Source organism: Schistocerca cancellata, chromosome 2 (genome assembly GCF_023864275.1).
Source record: "Schistocerca cancellata isolate TAMUIC-IGC-003103 chromosome 2, iqSchCanc2.1, whole genome shotgun sequence".
Classification (NCBI taxonomy): domain Eukaryota; kingdom Metazoa; phylum Arthropoda; class Insecta; order Orthoptera; family Acrididae; genus Schistocerca; species Schistocerca cancellata.
Window position 1 is genome coordinate 283,107,119 of NC_064627.1, and position 18,720 is coordinate 283,125,838.

Consider the following 18,720-nt stretch of genomic DNA (forward strand, 5'->3'; position numbering starts at 1 on the left):
CAACAGTGCAGCTAAATTAGCAAATTTCTCCTCGTTCATAGCGAAGGCCGTTTATTGACAACATTTTACTTTTCACAGTCGAAGATCACCGCTCATCATTCTTGAGTGCTTCGCTAATTAGGTTGGTTGGTTGGTAGGTAGGTTGATTTGGGGGAGTGGACCAAACTGCGAGGTCATTGGTCCCATCGGATTACGGAAGGACAGGGAAGGAAGTCGGCCGTGTTCTTTCAAAGGAACCATCCCGGCATTTGCCTGAACCGATTTAGGGAAATCACAGAAAGCGTAAATGAAAATGGCCCCACACTGTTTTTGAACCGTCACACTGTGAGTGCAGTGTGCTAACCACTGCACCACCTCTCTCGGTCGCTAATTGGGTCCGGGGCGTAACGGACTCAGTCCAAACGAACGGCTCGTGTTTCACAGGCCTTATGCTCATGCAGCACGAACGATTTCCAATAGTCGAAGAGTGAAACGTCAGATTACACGTATTTCTGATTTGTAAAAACGATCGACAGCGGGCAGGCATTTCGGCACAATTTGTAAAGAGAATCGATATGTATCTCGGCACTTAATTTATGTTTTCGTTGACTGTTTCACAGTGTATCTCGAAGTGGTTCACACTTTTTACAGCGCATACGAACGACAAACCAGTAGAGCACGACTGGCGGGACAGGAAAAGCCACTGTCCAGTGAGATTTGAAACAGCAGCTACATGGGCTGCACATTTAGCAGAGAAGTCTGCTGAGTTGGTGCCAGCAGTGCGCTTGCTGTGTGCAGTGGGGCGCGCCTCAAAACAGCCCCAGCTGCTAGTTCTGCTCTTTCCCTGCCGCTGAAAACTCTCCACAGACTGACGGGAACTCTCTCATCTCTCTCTCTCTCTCTGTCTCTCTCTCTCTCTCTCTCTCTCTCTCTCTCTATCTGTCTATCTATCTACCTGTCTATCTATCTATCTATCGTCATCCTCCTCCTCGTCGCCGTCATCAGATGAACTGGAAGCGAAGGCGAGAAACGCGAAGAACGAGTTTCTCCACCCTGAGATGCTGAACGGATAGGATCGATGACAGCCACAGTGTCCTCATCCGAAGACGAGGCAACATTTAACTCGTCGTCTCCATCATCATCCATGATGATCTGCACGTAGGACGGGATACAACCAATAATGCTTTTACTGCCACTAATGAGCAATATTAATGTAGTCATTAGCAGCAATAGTAACTTCATGAAGCGGTGTAGGTCGAGTCGTGTATGCGTGATGCGTTAAAACATCGAAACCCAAACTCGGACATTCGCTCTCCTATATGAAGATGGTATCTGTTCTTTCGGCCATGTCCGAACGAACAGATACCATTGGTAATATTGCAGCTCTCGAAGAATGAAATTACAATGAAATCCAGACCATTAGCTCCTTACAGGCGTTGATAAATATCAACGGAGACAGTTGAAAATGTGTGCCCCGACCGGGACTCGGAAGAACAAATACCGTCTTACCAATAGATAAGGCTTACCGGCCAATGATCTTCTTCAGGCCGGATGCACTCACATTGCTCAAACTCTTTCAGGAATCGGTAGACTGGCTGCCGCGAGTAATGAGTATAGTGGGTAGGGGCACTACAAATGTAGTGTGTGGGTAGTAAGTTGGGGAGCGTGCCAGAGATAAGTCCACGCAGTCGCACTGTCCTCTGCGTCCTCGGTGGCTCAGTTGGACAAAGCATCTGCCCCGTAAGCAGGAGATTCCGGGTTCGAGTCCCGGTCGGGGCACACATTTTCAACTGTCCACATTGATATTTATCAACGCCTGTAAGCAGCTAATGGTCTGGATTTCATTGTAATTACATTCGCTCTCCTCGAGCTATTGACCCCTGCCGCATATACGAGGTCTGATCAGAAAATAACCGAACATGCTGAATTACGCCCCAACGGAGATATTTAGTGATGTTGTTGTTGTTGTGGTCTTCAGTCCTGAGACTGGTTTGATGCAGCTCTCCATGCTACTCTATCCTGTGCAAGCTTCTTCATCTCCCAGTATCTACTGCAACCTACATCCTTCTGAATCTGCTTAGTGTATTCATCTCTTGGTCTCCCTCTACGATTTTTACCCTCCACACTGCCCTCCAATGCTAAATTTGTGATCCCTTGATGCCTCAAAACATGTCCTACCAACCGATCCCTTCTTCTAGTCAAGTTGTGCCACAAACTTCTCTTCTCCCCAATCCTATTCAATACCTCCTCATTAGTTACGTGATCTACCCACCTTATCTTCAGCATTCTTCTGTAGCACCACATTTCGAAAGCTTCTATTCTCTTCTTGTCCAAACTAGTTATCGTCCATGTTTCACTTCCATACATGGCTACACTCCATACAAATACTTTCAGAAATGACTTCCTGACACTTAAATCTATACTCGATGTTAACAAATTTCTCTTCTTCAGAAACGCTTTCCTTGCCATTGCCAGTCTACATTTTATATCCTCTCTACTTCGACCATCATCGGTTATTTTACTCCCTAAATAGCAAAACTCCTTTACTACTTTAAGTGTCTCATTTCCTAATCTAATTCCCTCAGCATCACCCGACTTAATTTGACTACATTCCATTATCCTCGTTTTGCTTTTGTTGATGTTCATCTTATATCCTCCTTTCAACACACTGTCCATTCCGTTCAACTGCTCTTCCAAGTCCTTTGCTGTCTCTGACAGAATTACAATGTCATCGGCGAACCTCAAAGTTTTTACTTCTTCTCCATGAATTTTAATACCTACTCCGAATTTTTCTTTTGTTTCCTTTACTGCTTGCTCAATATACAGATTGAATAACATCGGGGAGAGGCTACAACCCTGTCTTACTCCTTTCCCAACCACTGCTTCCCTTTCATGCCCCTCGACTTTTATAACTGCCACCTGGTTTCTGTACAAACTGTAAATAGCCTTTCGCTCCCTGTATTTTACCCCTGCCACCTTCAGAATTTGAAAGAGAGTATTCCAGTTAACATTGTCAAAAGCTTTCTCTAAGTCTACAAATGCTAGAAACGTAGGTTTGCCTTTTCTTAATCTTTCTTCTAAGATAAGTCGTAAGGTCAGTATTGCCTCACGTGTTCCAACATTTCTACGGAATCCAAACTGATCTTCCCCGAGGTCGGCTTCTACCAGTTTTTCCATTCGTCTGTAAAGAATTCGCGTTAGTATTTTGCAGCTGTGACTTATTAAACTGATAGTTCGGTAATTTTCACATCTGTCAACACCTGCTTTCTTTGGGATTGGAATTATTATATTCTTCTTGAAGTCTGAGGGTATTTCGCCTGTCTCATACATCGTGCTCACTAGATGGTAGAGTTTTGTCATGACTGGCTCTCCCGAGGCCATCAGTAGTTCAAAAGGAATGTTGTCTACTCCCGGGGCCTTGTTTCGACTCAGGTCTTTCAGTGCTCTGTCAAACTCTTCACGCAGTATCTTATCTCCCATTTCGTCTTCATCTACATCCTCTTCCATTTCCATAATATTGTCCTCTAGTACATCGCCCTTGTATAAACCCTCTATATACTCCTTCCACCTTTCTGCCTTTCCTTCTTTGCTTAGAATTGGGTTGCCATCTGAGCTCTTGATATTCATACAAGTGGTTCTCTTCTCTCCAAAGGTCTCTTTAATTTTCCTGTAGGCAGTATCTATCTTACCCCTAGTGAGACAAGCCTCTACATCCTTACATTTGTCCTCTAGCCATCCCTGCTTAGCCATTTTGCACTTCCTGTCGATATCATTTTTGAGACGTCTGTATTCCTTTTTGCCTGCTTCATTTCCTGCATTTTTGTATTTTCTCCTTTCATCAATTAAATTCAATATTTCTTCTGTTACCCAAGGATTTCTATTAGCCCTCGTCTTTTTACCTACTTGATCCTCTGCTGCCTTCACTACTTCATCCCTCAGAGCTACCCATTCTTCTTCTACTGTATTTCTTTCCCCCATTCCTGTCAATTGTTCCCTTATGCTCTCCCTGAAACTCTCTACAACCTCTGGTTCTTTCAGTTTATCCAGGTCCCATCTCCTTAAGTTCCCACCTTTTTGCAGTTTCTTCAGTTTCAATCTGCAGTTCATAACCAATAGATTGTGGTCAGAATCCACATCTGCCCCAGGAAATGTCTTACAATTTAAAACCTGGTTCCTAAATCTCTGTCTTACCATTATATAATCTATCTGATACCTACTAGTATCTCCAGGATTCTTCCAGGTATACAACCTTCTTTTATGATTCTTGAACCAAGTGTTGGCTATGATTAAGTTATGCTCTGTGCAAAATTCTACAAGGCGGCTTCCTCTTTCATTCCTTCCCCCCAATCCATATTCACCTACTATGTTTCCTTCTCTCCCTTTTCCTACTGACGAATTCCAGTCACCCATGACTATTAAATTTTCGTCTCCTTTCACTACCTGAATAATTTCTTTTATCTCGTCATACATTTCATCTATTTCTTCATCATCTGCAGAGGTAGTTGGCATATAAACTTGTACTACTGTAGTAGGCATGGGCTTTGTGTCTATCTTGGCCACAATAATGCGTTCACTATGCTGTTTGTAGTAGCTAACCCGCACTCCTATTTTTTTATTCATTATTAAACCTACTCCTGCATTACCCCTATTTGATTTTGTATTTATAACCCTGTAATCACCTGACCAAAAGTCTTGTTCCTCCTGCCACCGAACTTCACTAATTCCCACTAATTTAGTGATATGCAGTTGAAACTACTCCCTTGTGCATTACCTCCTTTGTAACCACGTGTTTTTGGAGTGTTGGTGTCTCGTTTAGTTTTCGTCGTATTACTATTTGATTACAGCGTGTTTAAGTGTTTGTGGCGATTCTTAAAATGTGCGTTTCTCCGGAACAACGATGGTCTCACAGTTTTGCGTGAAACTGCGTAAAAGTTTTACGGAAGCATTTAAACTTTCGATACACGCTTGCGGAGATAATGCTTAGGGTCGTACATAATGTTACAAATGGTTTTCACGATCTAAAAGTAATCCTCGACTAGTAAGGGCTTCCTCTACAAGTGATGTTCTTATGTTTAGAAAAGATGAAACAGCGATCTGTCAAGGCGTCTTACAACAGTTAGTGAAAAAAATCCGCAAAAAGAGGTCAGAGTTATGTAGATAAGGGTAGTGGTTCTTGCACCAAGACAAGGCGCCCGCGCACTCAGCTTTGTGAATGTCACTTTTGTGGGAAAAAAACAAGAAAAAAAAACCAGGTGACTGTCCTCTCGCGGCCTCCTTAGGACTTGACTCTTGCGATTTCTTCATATATCCTAAATTAAAACCAATACTGAAGTGACATCGTTTTCAGACTGTTGATGGCATCAAAGTAAATTCGTCGCAAGGTCATCTGAAAGGATCTTATCAAGCACTGCTTCGGCAAAATGGTAACACCACTGGTAAAATTGTGTGCATAGGAAAGAAAAATACTTTGAAGGGTATAAGAACTATTGATCTGTAAAATTAATAATAAAATTTTAAAATGACGAGAATCGATTATTTGAACAGATCTCGTATAGGTCGGGGAACCCGATCAGAGACAAAAGTAGCGGATGCTGGAATTCCTCAAGAATTGGTCTTGGCGCCGCTCTTGTTTACGACGTACGTTGCTGATGTGCTAATGATTGCAAATGTGCAGTTAGCGCAGTTCCTAGGAGACACTGCTTATTTCTCAGGTTGAAGACATCGTAGGTTTGACATCAGGATACTTACAGGGACAATTTGGTGTCACTGTGGAATGGTGCAGAAAAACAAAATCGAAATTAATCCGCACAAAACAACAGCGGTATATTTCTGCAAAACAGGGTTCGCACCGGGAAAGGAATATAAATATTCAAGGCCAAAACATGCCATGGAGCAAGACTATGAACAACTGACAACCAAGCATTCTTTCACTGACATGTGCAAAGCATAAAAAAATAAAGCATGCAGAATGGCGAAGGAACTTATGCAACTATTTCCAAGTCAAGAACTCAGCGTCACAACGACGATAAGCGTCTATAAAGCAGCATTTCTGCAAAAATTCTGCATGGGAGCACCTCATGGGGCCTAGGCACCAATATCAAAACACAAGTATCAAAAAGGACCAACCAATTGAAAAAAGAAAAATTATAATTATTATGTTATTTGAAATACGTGCGTGAACAACGTGTTGTTGGAAAGAGCAAATTCTAGAGCTTTACATGGTTCCCGCTAGGTAGCAGCAGTGTACGCCCTCTTCAGTTCTCGTAAAAATAGTGTCGGGAGAACAGAAAGTGTTATGTTCTACGTTTTGCGCAATGCGGGTCAGTAATAACTGTTACCGAGCGAGGTGGCGCAGTGGTTAGCACACTGGACTCGCATTCGGGAGGACGACGGTTCAATCCCGTCTCCAGCCATCCTGATTTAGGTTTTCCGTGATTTCCCTAAATCGCTTCAGGCAAATGCCGGGATGGTTCCTTTGAAAGGGCACGGCCGATTTCCTTCCCCATCCTTCCCTCACCCGAGCTTGCGCTCCGTCTCTAATGACCTCGTTGTCGACGGGACGTTAAACACTAATCTCCTCCTCCTCCTAATAACTGTTCAGCGTGACTTTCGTACTAGGTGTGGTGTGGATCCTCGTACAGCACAGAACATTAGGAGATGGCATGAACAATTCCGATAAACAAGTTGTTTGTGTAAAGTTAAATCACCGGTCCGTCCCCGAGCGTCTGACACAGACGTCGAACGCATTCGCCATAGTTTTACAAGGAGTCTGGAGAAATCCGTTCGCCACGGAGCTCGACAGCTCAACATGTCCCCGATGTCCGTCTGGCGAGTGTAGCATCGACGTTTGCACGTGAAACCATAAAATTTCAGCTACTGTAAGCTCTTCATGAATGTGACAAACAACAACGTGTGGAGTCTTGTAATTTCGTACTCGGCAAGATAGAGGACGACAGTTTTATTCCATGCTTATTTTTTAGTGACGAGGCAACATTCCATTTAAATGGAGAGGTGAACACTCATAATGTGAAAATATAGACTACGGAACAATCATATGAAGTTCTACAACATGACAAGGACTCTCCAAAATTTAATGTCTTGTGCAGTTTCACGGGAAAAGGTGTATGGTCCATTTTTCTTTGCCGAGAACACTGTTCCAGGAACCACATATTTCGGTGTGCATGAGAACTTCCTTTTGCCACAGTTGGAGACTGATTCGAACGACTTCATTTACCACCAGGATGGGGCGGCGCCACACTGGCATCTGGAAGCACGGGAATTTTTAAATCAAAGGATTACTGAACGATGGATAGGCTGCACTGGACCAAATGATTCAGCCTTACATTACTGGCCTTCAAGGTCACCGGACCTGACGGAATGTGATTTTTTGTTGTGGGAGTTTATAATAGACCCTGTTTATGTGCCTCCGTTACCAAAAACAGTGAATCAACTGAGCATCGCATAACATCAGCTGTGGGAGCTGTGACTCAAGACATATACTCGCTGCAGAGTGCGAACGATTTGAATACCGCATTGACATACGCCGTGCATCTCAAGGAGGGCATTTTGAACACTTATGAAAAGGTATAAAAAACTTTTTGAGTTTTTTGTTGCTCAAGAAACAGAATTCATTGTATACGTTTATTAGTTTCAGAAATATAGACGAGCCAAATCGGATAATTCGTTTTTATACACCCTGTATTACAAAACGAGAAATCAGATGGATCAGCTGCTTCAAGATATACGAGAATTCAAACAATGCAAGAGGAACTAAATCTGAAAACTGTTGCAAAAATGATAAAACTCAGGTCATCAAAATTAGACGAGAACCTGGACAAACAAAGCCATGAAATCAGAGTCATTCGCGAATTAGGTACCCTGGGATCGCTTAAGTTTCTCCACGGCTGTAATAGAATACTCTGTTTGTATCTCTCTCTCTCTCTCTCTCTCTCTCCGTCCAAACAGACCGCGGAAGACCTAACGGTACCGACCGACCGTTGTGTCATCATTAGCCCATAGGCGTCATTGGATGCAGAAATGGAGGGGCATGTGATCAGCACACCGCTCTCCTGGCCGTTGTCAGTTTTCATGACCAGAACCGCTACTTCTGAATCAAGTAGCTCCTCAGTTTGCCTCATAAGGGCTGAGTGCACCCCACTTGCCAACAGCTCTAGGCCGACCCGGACACTCACCCATCCAAGTGCTCTTAACGTCGATGATCCGATGGGAACCGGTGTTACCACTGCGGCAAAGCTGTTGGCTGTAATAAGATGGGCAACTGAAGTGACAAAACGCAAATAGTACAGTACAACGATTGCCCTTACTAATTACGCCCAAGAGTTTAAATAAAGAGCAACCTCACACCCTATCCTTTTACCGAGAAGTGGAGATACCGAAGATGTGATGAGGCTTCCGAAAAAATAGGCACGTGCAAGTTCGCTACTCATACATGCAACGTAAGGTGCTAAACGATTAATGTAAACATTGCATAAGCATACCTGAGTGTAGCATTCGCACGAGAATAACAAATACCTAATGCATAAGTGGGACTTGCTTCCAGTGGCTTTACAACTCAGATACATATGTGATGTGTTGAGATCTGAAATAAAGTCACGTGGCGGATGGAACAAACCCATTACTTGCTTTGTGGAATGAAAGTTGCAGTTTCTGCCAGTAATAGTTGAAGTCGGGCATTGACTTAAACATTCGAGTGACAAATTGTATAGTTATTACGTTATTATTTGTATCAATATAACCCTGGCTACCCTGGCTACTGACTTCTTTTGATGTGTTATGTTTATTGAAGGAATTATACATTTTGCAGCAGAAAATGGGATGCACTGTGTTTTATCAAAGTGCAGAGCAAGCCTATTTGTAGAAAACCAATTAATAACTTTTCCAAAGACCTTATTTGTATCATTTTCTATCGGATTTCCTTTTACTGGATTAATAATTATGCTTGTATCATCAGCAAACAGTGACAGTTCAGCATTTTGTTTCACATAAGAAGGGAAGTCATTCACATATATCAAGAGCAGGAGGGGACCCATGATCGAACCTTGTGGAACACCTAATGTAATTTCACCCCATTAGATGAAGTGGCAAATTTCTTTGAATCCCTTGAAGCATATAAAGAGACTTTTTGCTTCCTGTTCTGTAGATATGACTTAAACCACTCATATGCTGTTCCATTTATGCCATAGAATTGTAATTTCTGTAATTTCTCTGACTTAATGTCGAAAAATATCGCTGTAAATTTTTTGAAAAGTTAGCAAAATTATGGAATCTTAAGGCAAGCTTATGTGTCTAACGAAGTATTACTTCGTTTCACATATTTTTATGTGCAATTAAACACTACACGAGACTTAATCTTACTACAAAATTCGTGTTTATTCATTAAACCAGATGCAGGCAAAATCCACTAATCAGCTGATCGAGATGTTGCTTTCACTATGATGACGTCATCAGCGGTCTATACCATCTGTGGTCTAATCGTTACAACAATGGATGTGGACCGTGGCTGACGACCAATCGCTGAGCGTGCGTTTTGTTTACACTAAGACTGACCTTCACGACGAACAAACTATAGCACTGCCACTGTGGTGACCTTGCAACCAGGCTCTGTGAACAAATGTCTCTGAGCACTATGGGACTCAACTGCTGTGGTCATAAGTCCCCTAGAACTTAGAACTACTTAAACCTAACTAACCTAAAGACAGCACACAACACCCAGCCATCACGAGGCAGAGAAAATCCCTGACCCCGCCGGGAATCGAACCCGGGAACCCGGGCGTGGGAAGCGAGAACGCTACCGCACGACCACGAGATGCGGGCGGGCTCTGTGAACGATAGTGCGGCGCTCTGTTTACAGCCTTTCGCCAGGTGCCTCACTGCCTCGTAAAGCCCGCTACAATGGCGGATCTCCACGGTTATGCAAGGGCAGCGCGCGTGGCCGCCCAAGAGTACCGCTATTTGCGCGACACAACTCGGACCCGTGACCGTTCCGTTATCTCCCAGGCGACTTACCGTGTCTAATGGTAGTGGCAAGATAAAAGTTGGTGTTATCGTTTGGGTGTGCCTGAGGACAGCGTTTGTTGTTATGTCATTGGATTCCCCTTCTGTGGAACGTAAACCACAGTCGTGATAGGATGTAGAAGTGTTTTCATACAGAGCTATAACGTGGAAGGAAAAATAAGGGTGCAGTTTGTGTGCTGAGCAGACAATAATTATTAGTCGGGCAATCAGAAGAATAGCTTCACCAGCGGGAACGCAAATACACACGTAAACAATAGCAGTGCAACCGCCACTGAAACGGCGTCAATAAATAAAAGCGAAACGCCTAGATAGATGTAAGAGAGGGCTTGATGTCCCTTATCATCTGCATTTACTCAGTTGCATATAGACAGATACAACCTCAACATCTTTAATGTGATATTAGTAGCAAATGAGGCTACATAGACCACCAACATAAAAATATATTTGATCCGCACATACTCATCAAATTGCTCCACTTTTCATCCAGGTCTATATCGTTTTCTTATCAAATACAAAATCTGAATCACGAAGAATACACCACAGACACAAGTAAAATAATTGAAAGTGAAAAAAAGTACGTACAAGAATAGCACAATCACAGAGCGGCGTAGTATTTTCCACGTTAACAAACCATTACGACGGGAAAAAGAACTAATGACAGAAAAAATCTTTGAAATTACAGCGAACTGAACCCTCAGACCATTCAATGTTCTGTCAGACATTAACGCACTCAACCAACATATAACTGAATTTTGTGAAAAAAAGCGGAAAGACAAATAGCATGACATGGAGTGGGGAAATAAAAAAAATGTAAAATCGAAATGGACTCCACAAGAAAATGTTTAGAGCAGTGATTTTTCTTCGTTCTTAAGTCCAATAAAGACAAAACAAAAAGAAAATTAAGGTTCAAAAATGGTTCAAATGGCTCTGAGCACAATGGGACTTAACATCTGAGGTCATCAGTCCCCTAGAACTTAGAACTACTTAAACCTAACTAACCTAAGGACGTCACACACATCCATGCCCGAGGCAGGATTCGAACATGCGACCGTAGCAGTCGCGCGGTTCCAGATTGTAGCGCCTAGAACCGCTCTGCCACCCAGGCCGGCTGAAAGGTAAGGAAGAGGACAGGTAAACTTGAAGTGACAAGACGATCTCATATCAAAAGGATGAAAGAAATATGGACACAGAGGAAGGCTAACCAATGTGTTTAAATACTTTCCTCCGTGATAACTTGCTCAAAAATAGTGATGACGAAAAAATAAATAGAAATGAAAACACGAATAACTCGATGAGTCGTATGAGGGCGGGGAAACTCGATTACAAAAGGAACACGGAAGTGATTGTACGCCTGAAAGTGTGAAGAGAGTTTGGAAAAAAAGGAGTGACGAAACCTCTCCTATCTTTCATGGTGCTTCTAATGACTTAAGTTGATCTCCAAAATGCTGTGCTGGCATACTGACGTGATGCACTAGCATAGATATTGTGCCAAATGGCGCTCAGACTGAGAAAGTTTTCAATCCGTTAAAACGCTCTCACTGTCAGCCTGCTGATTTATAATTATCCCAGTCCGCAGCGACATTGTACGTGCACTTTCACTTGTCGCAGTGTGAAATATTTCCTCATTAAAATCACCGGCGACACGCAGATATTGGGGCGACAAGCTCGCTGATGGGTGTTCAATTATATTTCGTTGCGACGCATTGTTACCAATTTTCCCAGTACAAGGTGCACGGTGCGTTTTACTTTTCTGCGCTACAGCACAGTCGCTTTCATTTTAGCATTGATTGTATTTTGCCCGGTAGACGATTCCCATACACATTAGGGGAAACTGATATAGCATGTGAATGCAGAGCTGTTATAAACCGCTCATTGCGTAATGTTAAGTCATTCTATATTCTTCCGCAGTGAATACAGTGGCGTTAATGCAGCACGAACTGCGCAAGTAATGTGTAGTGGACTAAACTCCGTGCAACATTAAATGAGGCGACTTAAAGGTACCGTCCTTACGAGATTATATCCGGATAAATTTTTCATCTTCATCTGCGGACACACATGCAGGAAAGGCATGTTTTATAAACTAAGTGTGTTCCACGTAACACAGACACCGTAAACATCTCGTATTCAGTTCAGTACAGCGGTACGAGGCTGGGAGCGAGTGCTAATACGCTGAGGTGTGGGTACTTCTCTGTGTGGTTGATACTGTTTGTTATTTACCTAGTTCATGAACCAACCATTATGAGTACAGTGCGTGTTAGCGTTAGCGAAAAAATGAAAGAAGGTACGAAAAATGTGATAAATGTAAAGTATTAGACTGACGTGACGGCGCAGTTTCACTTCCGCTACTACACAAATATACCAGCGTAGTACCACAAGCCTGGTAAATTTCTGCTAAATGGCAGATAACTTTGTTAATTCATTTTTTTTTTCTTATTGCTGCCTGTTACTTTAGGACACGCCATATCATCCTCAGTTGAGACAACAGAATGGTTGATATAAATTCCCTACTACCTAGAACTGTACTTCTACGTATCTTAGCTGCATTGCACACTTCACTTGGTTGGCAGCGGGTTCATAAACTTCATAGAACTATGTGACTGGTAGTGGTTATTATTCTACGCCCTATAAAGGAACAGTCGCAGAGTTCAACTACATCCATTATGGATAAAATACGTTCAAACGACCATTTTCAGAACATTTCTCGACCGTTCCACCCTCGCATAGCACGTGGTAAAAAAATGAATACTTACAGCTTTCCGTGGGACCTCTGATTCTCCTATTGTTTGCGATAGCTGTTCCTCTCTATATGGGTGGGAGGCAACAAAATATTTTCTTTTTTCGATTAGTAAGTTGATGATCGAAATTTCGTGAAAAGATCTTTCCTCAGAGAAAGATGCATGTGTTTTAAGGACTGCCACTCCAAGTCGCGTGTCATACTCGAAACACCGTCTCCCTTTTTCGCGATAATACAAAACGAGCTTGACCTTCTTCGAAATTTTCGATGGTCTCCGTCAATCTTTTCTGATAAGGATCCCATACCGCTCGGCAGTACTCCAGAAGAGGAGGGACAAGTGTAGTGCAGCCAGTCTCTTTAGTAGATTTATTTCATCTTCTAAGTGTTCCGCCAATACGAATACCGTCTACTTCGCCTTCCCCACAACACTCTCTATGTGATAATTCAGATTAACGTGGTTTGTAACTATAATACGTGGGTATTTAGTTGAATGTACCACCCTTAAATTTGTTTGATTCATCATGTAACCGAAATCTAACGGATTTTTTTTATTACTCGTATGGAGAACCTAGCACATTTTATTGTTACGATCAGTTGCCGCTTTTCACACCATACAGATATCTTGTCGAAAGGAAACAGTTCAATGTTACAGGAACTACAGGCTATTTAAAACGAAAATGCTCCATATTCTTATAAAACAGTGTAAATAAACAGTGAAACCATACACCAGTCGATGAGATTTCGCCTTAAAGGCAGATGACGATACCTGAATGCTGTAAGAGTGATGTCTGTGGCGCTCAACCCGTTAACGGGCGTCTAGCCCGACTAGATTGCGGCACTTGAGGGGAGATGGTGGCGAGCCCAACGCCCCGGCTTCCTTTTAACTACGGGAAAGATCCATGATACTTAGTTTGATAGCAGGATTGATAGGCCCGGGGCGAAAGAATATGGAATACTTTTTTCTAAATATCTTGTACAACGTTAAACTGTTGGAAACAATTCTGTTCCCTAAGTAGCTGACAATATCTGCACTGTTTAACTGTTGCTTTAAGGACTGAGTAAGAGTGCATAAAATGGATCTCGGAATGGATTCTTTTTACAGAGAATCTCTGCTGTTGAGATATGCTCATCTTATACCGTCTCAGTAGGCGTTGTTACTGATCTTAAGTGTTATGACATGGGTGCTTATGACCTTAGATGTTTTTGGGCCCTAAAACATACAAAACTGATCTTGAGTGATGAGATACTGAAGGGGGAAATTTCATGCTGCAACCTAAAGCCATTTCTTATGAAGACGGTGACAGGAGGAAGGTCACGTATGTATGCCCTGCGAGGCCACAAAAACCTAATGAATCTGTGTACTCGTAGAGGTAATATTGAAAAGTGTTTGTCGTTTCCCTATAGTAAAAATAAACAAAGGTGCAAGGTGTGCTTCAGCAGAAACATTTTTCCTCGAAGTTTTCAAGAGTATTTTTGAGGTATGGAGCTGTTCGAGAAGTAATGAAGTGTACATCAACAGCTGTGTGGCTTCCAGGCGCTTAGCTGTCCCATTCTGTTTTAAATAGCAATTAACAGGCAACCGTTAATACAGAATTGCATGTATCAGAGTTCCGGCTATAAATTTTAAAACATATGACACTATCGGTTCCAATTACCCTGTCCCATACCCATTAATTAAAACCGTTAAACTGTGCTTGTTCTCTTGTTACGGATGGCTGGCAAGCGAACGCCAAAGTTTGCAAAATCCTGGCGCTGATCCGGAGCTAAGTTGGAATGCAGCGTACCATTTGATTGAACAACGGACAAATAATTTCTTGAAATTTTGGCGTAGTGGTTGATAGATGGTGCGTTTCCGGCTATACAGCCGGGCTTACACTTCCACTTACATGCTCAGCATTTCGACAATCAGAACAGTACTGCTAACGATGCTGGCAAGTTTGCTGTTTAGACGTATCCATTCTGTTCAGCGTAACAACGAAAATAGCTGCAGCGGAAGTTGCGTGTCTAGAAAACACTGGGCCAACGAAAACAGTTTGTGGTGATAAAATTTTTTTGATTCATCACCAGATAGCTGAATGTGTGATATTGAAGGGTATATCTGAATTGAATGTAGAAAATGAGAGGGCTGGTAGAACGGCTCATAACAGGATATTTCACGTAGAAATCCATGCCCGCATCTAGTAGCGTACGGCGCTAAGCGTCGTTGAACAAAATCACGCGCCTCCAAGAGGTTAGGTACACAACATGCCATCCGAACCGTCCTGGTAGCAGGTCTGCAGGTTAAAGTTTTCAATGTATTTGTGGCATCAAGGTAAATGAGGGATGGGGGTAAAGTTTTAAAACTTTTATTTGAAAACAGTTACAAAAAGTGCTTGAAATTACGCCCTCATGCTTGAATGCACTCCTTGCAAGGACGCGCTCTTTCCAACACTCCTGGCAAAGTGGAAATTGCTTCAGTGGCTGCCATAGTGCTCGCTGTCAGCTCCCCATCAATCTCAGTGGTTGCTTCATAGACAAGAGATTTCAGGTGCCCCCAGAATAAAAACTCGATGGGCGTCAAGTCAGGGGAACGTGCAGGCCATGCCACCGGCCCACAGTGCCCTATCCAGTTCTCACCAAAGGGTTTCATCCAAATGCATGTGAGAAGTGCGCAGGTGCACCATGGTGTTGGGACCACACCCGTTGACACACGTTGAGTGGATCATGTTACAACTCTTGTGGCAGATTTTATCGTAAGAAGATAAAGTATCTGTTTGCGTTCGGTTGCCGGGGGAACCTGTATGACTGACCAAACTATCGCCTACCAAGCCAGCCCAAATGTTCGACGGCGAAGCGATCTTGGTGATCACGAACAAAGGCGACGTGCAGATTTTCCCGTGACCATATCTGTTATTTGTAGCTGTTGAACATAAACTAAAGGATGCCTCATACGTAAAAGGTTCGGAATGTCCGGTTGAGTGGCACACGTTTGCAGGAACCTCTGACAGAATTCAGTTCGACGTGGAAAATCGTCTGGGGTAAGAGCGTGAACCTTCTGAAAGCGGTAGGGGTGCTAATCGTCTTCATGCCACACACGCCAAATTGTGGAATGTCTCGCACCCCTTTCCCGTGCAACATGCCGCGAGCTTGTTGAGAGTGTATCTTCCACCAGTTCTAATGCCTCCTCTTCAAGCGCTGGCGTACACACTGTGCGTCGACGACCACGTCCGTCAGGCCTTCGGACCTGTAATACAAAATGATATCACCGGGTTTCGAAGAAGGCCTTAAGTGTACATGAGCCGTTACGAGAACGTGCCATTAGAAAATGTATCAAGTGAACCTGTCTCTTGTAGGGACCTGTGGATGGCAGTAAATGTGCGCCGACCTAGTACTCAGCGATTCGGGAACAGCACAGACGTACAAACGTTGGGCAGCGTGAGTATTTCCATTCGTCGCGCCGCAAGCACAGTGCATGTCTACCCTTCCTTCCCAAGAAAAGCCCTCCATTTCCTGTCCGCTCCACACAGTAACGTCCCCGTTTGATGACAAGCTGACGCAGGGCGAACCGGACTCCGCAGTGTGCACAGGTGCTGCCCTCTACGCAATACCTATCGGACAGGCATTTGCACAGCCAAAAGCAACGCATTTACGTCCCAGTAAGCTAGCGTTGCTGCCTCTGGATCACGGGGGCCCGGGTTCGAGTTCCTACCGGATTGGGGATTTTCTCTGTCCGGAGACTGGGTGTTTGTGTTGTCCTCATCATTTCACCATCCTCATCATTCGTAACAGTGGCTACATTGGACTGTGTAAAAACTGGTTTGTGAAAAAATTGGGACTTTGTACAGGCGCTGATGACCGGATGACCGCCCAGTTGAGCGCCCCATAAACCAATCATTATCATCATCATCATCGTCACGTTCCAGTAAGAGACGAGAACCCGAAGTGTTTCCCGCCTGGAATGTCCGTAACTATGTCGACTACAACGTTTGTAAATACAGGTCATAAAACTTCAACCCGACGTCTCTTTTAACTTGATGTCACAAATACATTGACAACGTTACCCTGCAGACCTGCTACAATGACGGCTCGGATGGCATGTTATGTGCCTACCGTCTTGGCGGAGCGCGGAGGTGTTCAATGATGTCTAGCACCTTACGCTAAGGAACGCGGACGTGGGCTGCTATGTGAAGTATGCTTGTTGTGACGCACTCTACCAGCCATCTCATTTTCCACGTTCATTTTAGATGCACCTGTGATTTTAGGGGTATAATTGCAGATATTTTGTTGGTACTGAGGACAGTGTACTGCCGGCCGCAGTGGCCGAGCGGTTCTAGGCGCTTCAGTCCGGAACCGCGCTGCTGCTACGGTCACAGGTTCGAATCCTGCCTCGGGCATGGATGTGTGTGATGTCCATAGGTTAGTTAGGTTTAAGTAGTTCTAAGTCTAGGGAACGGATGACTTCAGGCGTAACTGTCCCTCTAATTTCTGTGCGTTTTTATCTGTATTAGTTTTGCACTGAAATGCATGAGGGATATTTGCCCGATGTATGTTTTGTTACCAGGATTTCGTTATTTGTAAATTCTTTTACAAAACTAGCCCAAATAATAGATTTGTTTTACTGCCTCCACTAGTTTTGCAGGTCTGGAATCGATCCCTAGTGACAATATTGGTGTAGATTCGAACCGATGTCCTTTGATCCTGAGCATTGGTATTTCGATTAATGTTCGGAGTTACTATTTCAGAGGAATATTTGAGCAACATTAATCTGCGGATCGTATTTTAAGCATATATTTCAGCTAGGCATACGGGCGGAGTCGATGCAATGAGTAATAAATTGGTCTCAGGTGGAGACTGGCAGAGGGGTAGTAGAGTAAGTTCTACAGAAAGTGTATGGGCGAAGCACACGTGTGGTTGCTGTGTGCTAATCCTCTTGTAAACCTGAGACGTGAGCACTGACAATGGAATGTGTGCAGATTCTAATATAAGTGCCTGGTTAATTGAACTGAGGTGTAATTTGTTCCTTAGAGAATGAGTGATTGATAAATTGCTGCTAAAACTTCAATTACGGTTTTCTGTGTGTTCTAGAGACGAGAATCTTATGTTACTTGTTAGATGTAGAAGTATTTTTAGGTTCTTGAAATTTTGATGTAATTACACTCACTTTATTTACTTTTAATTGGTCACACCGAGACGGTGTTACTCAATCGATTACGTTCGCGAGACGCATAAACGTCAAAGTTCTAACAGTTGAACTGAATTTAAATTGAAAACGCATAAGCAAGAAATGTGTATCTGTACCGTTTTACATATGGTACCGCACCGTTACAGCCTCAGGCAACTGAAAGACGCTTGTCGGTCTTAATTACAGCTTCAGCCTGCAGAAAGACGCTGGTTGATTTTAATACCAAAGACATCTCTAAGCCGTATATGGCGAGTGTCCATATTGCTTCATTAGTAAAGGGGCCGGGCAGCAGCTTGTCCTGGCGCCGCATTTTTTTTTTTTTTTTAATATAGTGTGTAGTGTGGACTGCAGAGATCATCCTTGATGACTTATTCTTCTAGGATGGGATGTAAGGATAAAAGGAAAACACTTTATTTATTACACATTCAGTTAGGCTTGGGCACGCAATGGGTCCTTTAGCCTGCTGTCTTTGGTGATGTCTATCTCCTGTAGAGGGGGAAATGTGTCAAGGCTGTTATGTGTGACTGCTTCCTCGTGTTATGACAGATTACCTATGGGGGGTGAAACGTTATTGACTTCGGTACTCGATACTTGTGCCATCTTGCAGGGTTTACCGTTCCTACCGATTGTAATTGTCGAACTTCGTCCCTAAAGGCATCGATCTTGTCAAAAACTCGTAGAGCCTTGTCATGGACCTTCTCTTGTATAGTGGTCTCGTGGTGCGGTGCGGATGTCGACGTTTCTTGTCCACCATGGAGCTCCTGTGATCCATCGATAGCAAATGTTTTTCAGCGCTTGAAGTTTGTTGTAG

At 43.3% G+C, this 18,720-nt stretch overlaps 1 long non-coding RNA gene and 1 other non-coding gene across 2 annotated transcripts in view; both read left to right on the plus strand.

The window, feature by feature from the left end:
- The window catches only part of LOC126161625 (uncharacterized), a 1,324,793-nt gene that overhangs the window by 173,670 nt on the left and 1,132,403 nt on the right, over positions 1-18,720 (plus strand). The gene's annotated exons all lie outside the window — the stretch shown is intronic.
- On the plus strand, positions 1,685-1,758 carry Trnat-cgu (transfer RNA threonine (anticodon CGU)). The gene has a single exon. It is a non-coding gene; the product is annotated as a tRNA-Thr (tRNA).